Source organism: Gadus macrocephalus, chromosome 2 (assembly GCF_031168955.1).
Source record: "Gadus macrocephalus chromosome 2, ASM3116895v1".
Classification (NCBI taxonomy): Eukaryota; Metazoa; Chordata; class Actinopteri; order Gadiformes; family Gadidae; genus Gadus; species Gadus macrocephalus.
This window is the reverse complement of record NC_082383.1, coordinates 16,906,922-16,914,513: the sequence shown is the minus strand read 5'-3', so window position 1 is coordinate 16,914,513 and position 7,592 is coordinate 16,906,922.

The following is a 7,592-nucleotide window of genomic DNA, read 5'->3' as shown; positions in this document are numbered from 1 at the left end:
ATCAGCTCTCAGACTCCACACGCCAATGTCAAAGGTGTCCTCTTTAGAGCAGCAGAGCAGGGATTTGGCTACCATGACGACCAGGTTACGGTTCCTCTGCTCCAATCCCCTCTCTCTCTCTCTCTCTCTCTCTCTCTCTCTCTCTCTCTCTCTCTCTCTCTCTCTCTCTCTCTAATGCCTCGCTCTCCTGGATTTTGTGCTTTGTGCAGTTATCTTTCCTACTTTCCATAGTGCCTCTTCCTATGTGTGCGTGTGTGAGTGTATGCCTGTGTGTGTGTATGTGTGTGTGTGTGTGTGTTTGTGTGTGTGTGTTGGTGCGTTTATATGTGCCTGTGTGTGTGCTTGTGAGGGTGTGTGTGTGTGTTTGTGTGTGTGTGTGTGTGTGTGTGTGTGTGTGTGTGTGTGTGTGTGTGTGTGTGTGTGTGTGTGTGTGTGTGTGTGTGTGTGTGTGTGTGCGCGCGCTACAGTGACATTGTCAGGTGTAACCAGGGCCATCAGGTGACAATGCCCCCCCCCCCTCCTCTGCACCATGGAAGGAATACACACAGACATAGACACACACACACACACACACACACACACACACACACACACACACACACACACACACACACACACACACACACACACACACACACACACACACACACACACACACACATACACACACAGACGCGCACACACACACACACACACACACACACACACACACACACACACACACACACACACACACACACACACACACACACACACACACCAACCACCACATCGAATATGGTTTCTTGTGAGGGGGAATGTGCGCGGTGGATTGATTCCCCTCAGCTTACATAAATCCTTTGTCTATATTTAGCGCTACCATGGTCAATGACTGCAGAGTGCCATACTGCGCTGTGCGTGTGGCGCGGTGCGTTGTGCGCGGTGCGTGGTTCGCTTTGCTTGGTTCGTGTTGCGCTCTGCGCGATGCACTGCGCGGTGCTTTGTGCGTGTTACCCGGTGCTTGGTGCGTGTTCTGCAGTGCGTGTTGCGCGACGTGTGTTGCTCATTGTGCGGCTGCGCGTTGCGTGTTGCATTTTCCACAATGCGCTTCGCGCTGTGCGCGGTTCGGGGTACCGGTACCCCGCTGCGCAGACCGTCTCCTGGATCCACTTCTTCAGTCTGTCTGCGCCGCGGGGCACCGAGGAGCGCTCTGTTCGCTGTTGGCGTGTCGGTGTCGGTGCCGCTTCTAAAGGCGGTCGGCTGGTGAAGTGAAGCCCGTTCAGACCAACCCGGTATCACGCGATTGCGTGCTCCTGCGCACGAACGTTAATCTATTGAAGCGTGTTCCAGAGCACGATAGTCCGACTTTTTGCGTGCTACACAGAACGAAATGTAAACCAATGCATTCTGAATGAGATGTTCTCAGACAATTAACGTGCTCCACAAAACGGTACGAGAGAGAGAGAAAGAGAGAGAGGGAGGGACAGAGAGAGAGAGAGAGAGCGAGAGAGAGGCTTCAGAAAGGGTGTGCGCAGATAGTACAGTGCACCCTAGTCATGTTTATGCCAAAACCACAAATGCTATATATATATATATATTGCCTAATTATATATATTGCCTATATATATGTATAGGCTATATATATAATTAGGCTATAATTATATTATTTAGCGTGTAATGAGACAATCTATAGCCAAAATGTCGAAGATGCCCGAGAATCTCCGGGGATATCAGCATGGGAAATCGGCGAATCAGACCCATGAACCTATAAAGAAAGACGTCATCTCAAGCGGGAGAGAACGTTTGCGGTGCTGGTTTGTGTCACGTAAGTACAGGGCTCTCATGTGTCATCATAGACGGATTATGACATATCGGGCCCCTGGGCACGTGGACTCCACAGGCCCCCCCCCCCCCCTTCCAACATAAACACATGCACCTAGAATACACACACACTTATTGGTGATAATAAGTCATTGGCCTATACCTGCAACTCAGCAGGATTTGTAGCACAGGAAAGGCAAGCTCACAATAATTATTACAAATAAATGCATCTTTATTTAACCAAAACAGGATAAAAAATATATATAATTGATGCAATTTTTGGCGATTTGAACGAATTTCGAATGCACCGCTTTCAACCACAAATAAAAACGACTTAAAGCAACTCAATACGAACAGTTCCTTACATTAATTGACAATGATGCATTTCACCTATGAAATGCATTTTTTCCGGGCTCTGTTCCGTGCGAAATCCTCCACGATGTCTGGTGGTGGTAGCGACACGTTAATATTTTTGCCAGCTCGTTGCTCTTCATCTCCCGTAGCAACAGGCTCCTGAGCTTCTACAGTAGATGATATGTTTTTTTAAAAAAAAAATGGGAAATACGAGGTACATTTTGCAAGGCGGCAGTTTCTCTTGTTTCTTTTTCTTTTTTTAATTTTCGCTTCAACACTCCACTTAGAGTTCGCCGTTGCTCCATGTTTAAATGACAGTGACTTGTTCGTGACCGGTCTCAAATTCACAAACTGAAATAGTGCCCCCTAGTGATCTTGTGATTAATTTATTTACTCAGTAGTAATAGGCCTACTATTGCTGTTTTCGCTTGAATTTTTGTGTTTCTCTACTGATTGCTTCGACAATGCAACATTAAAAGTTACTAACAGTGGGGCCCTGGGCCCCACTGTTAGTAACTTGTGGGTCCAGGGCCCCACTGTTAGTAACTTGTGGGGCCCTGGGCCCCACTGTTAGTAACTTGTGGGGCCCTGGGCCCCACTGTTAGTAACTTGTGGGGCCCAGGGCCCCACTGTTAGTAACTTGTGGGGTAGTTAGTAACTTGTGGGGCGGCTCAGTCTACTTCAGTTACTAAAAGTGGGGCCCTGGGCCCCACTGTTAGTAACTTGTGGGGTAGTTAGTAACTGTTAGTAGCCTAACTTGTGGGGCGGCTCAGGGGGGCCCAAGGGCCCCCCTGAGCCCTTGGGCCCCTGGGCATGTGCCCGGTGTGCCCGTGCAGTAATCCACCCATGTGTGTCATGCATTCGGCGTGAGACACACGCAATTCAACCCATGCACACGCTCAAACCTGGTCTCACGAAAATACGTGACACTGTCACGTTATTTAATCTATTGAAACGCGATCAGGGACACGTAGGCCTATTTTCTAAATTTTGTGTTTCAATTGGAAGTAGGCTAGTTGTCGTGTCACTAAGCATGACTTCCAAACTAAGGTTCTGTCCGGGAGCGTTCTCCCTAATGTCCCTTATGGAGCTCCGTACAGATCATTCATTGTTGAAAATTGTCTGTGATAACTAACAAATGACAGCTTTTGGCCACCCGTTTCTACTTTCACCTTTGATACTGAGAAATTGTGACAATACACGGATACATTAAATGCAGGTGCGCTGCTCTGTAGGCAAACCGCGAAGGAAAAAAGGGTAGCTGCTTCATCTGTTCTTTTTAGAATTGTATGTCTCGATGTTTATTTTTTATCTAGCCATCTATTCTCTTGTTTTTGGCTATGTGAATGAACGTCCGCGTCGATGCCTCGATCGCAAGTCCAGTGTCGCGAGCGGACGTTGCCCTGACATCTAGAAATCATACCGTATTTAATGGGTTGTAGTGAGTGTAACATAATTCACCTACAGTATTTTGTTATGTGTTGTTCTTTCAATTGTGTTAGGCATGTCGTTTGCTGTCTTGGTGGTTCAGGGATCGCTGTCCCTTTAAAGATTACGAGCGTCTCATGACGTCAGAGCCCATGCGGGATTTGTTTACATTCAGCACGTTTTGATTTCCTGTTTCTCTCTTACTAAATAAACGAGTCACACAACTGTGTGCTCAACGTGTGAAATTGTATCCCTCACTTATTGCAATTTCCACAGGGTTATCATTAATATTGATGTGTAGGGGTTGATTATAACTCGTGAATAATATTGTTTAGACCACGGTCTGGGGGAATACTCGTATTCTGATTGGCTGCAGTGCGTGCATTAACTCCTGATATAGCCCTACAGACACCTGCTTAGTAGTTCCAGTCAATGTTTAGATTCTCTGCCCGAGCCCGAGCCTGACGCGGGCCGGGTCGGGCCGATATTTCCCACCACTATACTCGGGCCGGGCCTTTGATCGAGCGTTTTTATTTTTATTTTACCATTGGTTTATTGGCCTAATCTGAGGAGAAATCTATGCCATAAACAGAAATATTATGGGCCTTTATTACACGGGTCTTCTCAATGCCGTGGAACGCTCCGTTCACTTGCATGGGTAGTAGTCCGGTGACTTGTCTACCCCAGCGTCTTCCGTTGCTAAGCGACGTCACCGTATTTGCGGACAAATTATTTCTCTGCTGATCAACACTACGAATGGCCCAAAAGACTTGTACCCCCCCCCCCCCCCCTTTAATAAATACTATGGCAGAATTAATATTATTATTATTATTATTATTATTATTCTCATTCAACTTGAACATGTGTTTTTACAGTAGAGTGGTGGAGGGATGACGTATGTTGGCCAACCCGGAAGTGAGCGTCGCCCTGGATTCCCTCGACAAAAAGCCAACGGGTTTTGCCATTGGATTTTGGATTATTGCAGAAACATTTGCATATTTGAAGCACCTCCTCAAAAACTGAAAATAAATAAATATATAAAAATAACCGTGCTCCAAAGAACGAAATGTAAACCAATGCATTCTGAATGAGAGTGTTTCTCCGATTTTTCCATGCTACACAGAACGAAATGTAAACCCATGCAAATAAAGACTTCATGGTCATAATAATTTAAATATCATTAATATCCTGAGTGTGTAGGGTGGTATTCAATTTTTTTCAACTGGGCTGCATCCAGTCATTTGACGTTATGGTTGCTATGGTGGTTGCTATCGACCGCCCCCTCTAATCCTTACATGGCTCTAAAAACCATGTAAGGATTAGAGGGGGAGGTATCATACATATGAAAGAGGGCATTCAATTATACTATAATGATCAATTAGGAGGCCGAAGCCCTAAAGGAAGTGATGCAATAGGTGACTGAGGGTCAACATTTGAGACCCCCTTTTATCAAAGGGGGTCTCAAAGGACGCATACGCTTCAACCTGTGGCTCTAGCCCTACAGGAAATGACTCAGCAAGTGCTCCATCTCGTTGCACCTGCACCCAGCGGCTCGCTTGCAAGATTTTGGCCTGAAGTTCTTCCCAGACCTACACCCTAGCCATCCAACATGCATACCTGAGAATCAGGCCTCTCTTTAATAATGACAAAAAGTTATGAGAGAAATACACATTAACTTTTGTTATCTCATAAGCGGCGTGGTGCCGGCTCCTTTTGACCTTTTGACCCCAGACTTCTGGGGGAATAGCTGAATCAATTCATTAGTCAATCAAAAGTATGTAAATATCTTCCCGGTGGAGTAAGAGGGCGAACAAGGTGTCCTTCAACATCTACGCTTCCAGGCGATTGCAACGGTGCCACACATGAGCATATTCAAACATGTTTAATGGTAGTAATTAGCTGTCAAAATTGGAGGCCTTAATCAATAATGAGCAGCTATTGATTTGCTTCCCGATGGAAATTTGTGACAAATGACATGTTATTTAGCATCTACACGTTGAGCTGAGTCCAATGACACCAAGCATGACACTCTAGCAAATGGTAACATGTATTTTACATGGTACACCTACATGATCTCGGTGTGGCAAGAGGGCGAGCTTGATCTCATTGGACTCAGCTTAACGTGTACTGTAGATGCTAAATAACATGTAATTTGTCAGAAATCTCCATCGGGAAGCAAATCTATAGCTGGTCATTATTGATAAAGGCCTCCAAAATCGACAGCTAATTACTACCCCGAAACATATTCAAATATGATCATGTTTGGCACCGTTGCAATCGCCTGGAAGCGTAGATGTTGAAGGACACCTTGTTCGCCCTCTTCCTCCACCGGGAAGATATTTACATACTTCTGAACTCCATGGCACTGTTGCAATCGCCTCGAAACGTAGATGTCAAAGCACACCTTGTTTGCCCCGTTACGCCACCGGGAAGATATTTTCATACTTCGAATGGATTGATTTATGTTTTAAGGTTCTCGGAGTGAGACTTTAAGCGGCTGCAGCAGAAGTGTTGAGACGAAAGATGATATCAAGACATTTATAGAATATTCCCATTCAAATTATGATTCTTCGTCATAACATCCGACCAAACATCCTTCACATTCACCAAGCGAAGATTATGAAAGTCCAGGCTCCCCCTTCCTGCACTCGGGGTCCGACTGGGCCAAGTTTCAGGCAGGAAGGGCCCCCCCTTCCTGCCCTCGGGGTCCGACCGGGCCAAGTTTCGGTGCGGGGGTCCCAGTTAGGCCCTAGAATAAGGTATTCAAATTTCAGGGCGGTAGGACCTTCCTATCTCAAAAACTGTTTTTCCACCACATTCTGAACCATAAGGTCTGGCAGGCAACACTTCTGAGGGGCTTTGTCCAAATGACAGTCCATTTGGGAAAACTTTTTTCTCTAAGGGCTAGAACTCCAAATCTCGGATATGTCGTTCTCGGGGCCCCGGGAAATGTGTGTAAACATTTAAGTATCCCTGGCTATCTCGAAAAGGCCGGAAAAGGGGCGTGACCTCCAACAGTACAGTAAATGTAGATAAGACAGAGGTTAGTTTCTAGTCCCCATTTTTTGTGGGATGGAGGTGTACATTTGTGGCTTAAGGTGTGTAGACACAGCTGGCCTGTGGCCACGTTTTTGAAGTCTGGGGTCAAAAGGTCAAAAGGAGCCGGCACCACGCCGCTTATGAGATAACAAAAAGTTCATGTGTATTTCTCTCATAACTTTTTGTCATTATTAAAGAGAGAACTGATTCTCAGATATGCATGTTGGATGGCTAGGGTGTAGGTCTGGGAAGAACTTCAGGCCAAAATCTTGCAAGCGAGCCACTGGGTGCAGGTGCAACGAGATGGAGCACTTGTTGAGTCATTTCCTGTAGGGCTGGAGCCACAGGTTGAAGCGTATGCGTCCTTTGAGACCCCCTTTGATAAAAGGGGGTCTCAAATGTTGACCCTCAGTCACCTATTGCATCACTTCCTTTAGGGCTTCGGCCTCCTAATTGATCATTATAGTACAATTGAATGCCCTCTCTCATATATATGATACCTCCACCACTGGGACGTGGCAACAATTCTCCAAATCCATATGGGGAGGGGGGGGGGGGGGGGATGCTTGTGGACAGTAGGGGTGTATACTCAACATAAATAGGAAGCAAACTCAGGAGAAGTAATGACATCTCACAAATATTTATTTAATAAATTGTTTCATATAACTCTGCCTCGTTAAATCAATGAGCTTGGTGTTTTGCTTTCAAAAATAGGTTACAGTAGAAGTCTAAACTGCAGAAAATAAAAACATCCAAGCTGCCTTTTAAGGATACCTTGGAATATCTGCCTATTTTCTAACCATCGGACCCTAGTTTACGACAAAACAACACAGTTGACGGCAGCTCCTTTGCCGCGTGGTTTTTAGAGCCATGTAAGGATTAGAGGGAGCGGTCGATAGCAACCACCATAGCAACCATAACGGTCAAGTGACTGGATGCAGCCCCGTTGAAAAAAATAGAATACCACCCTA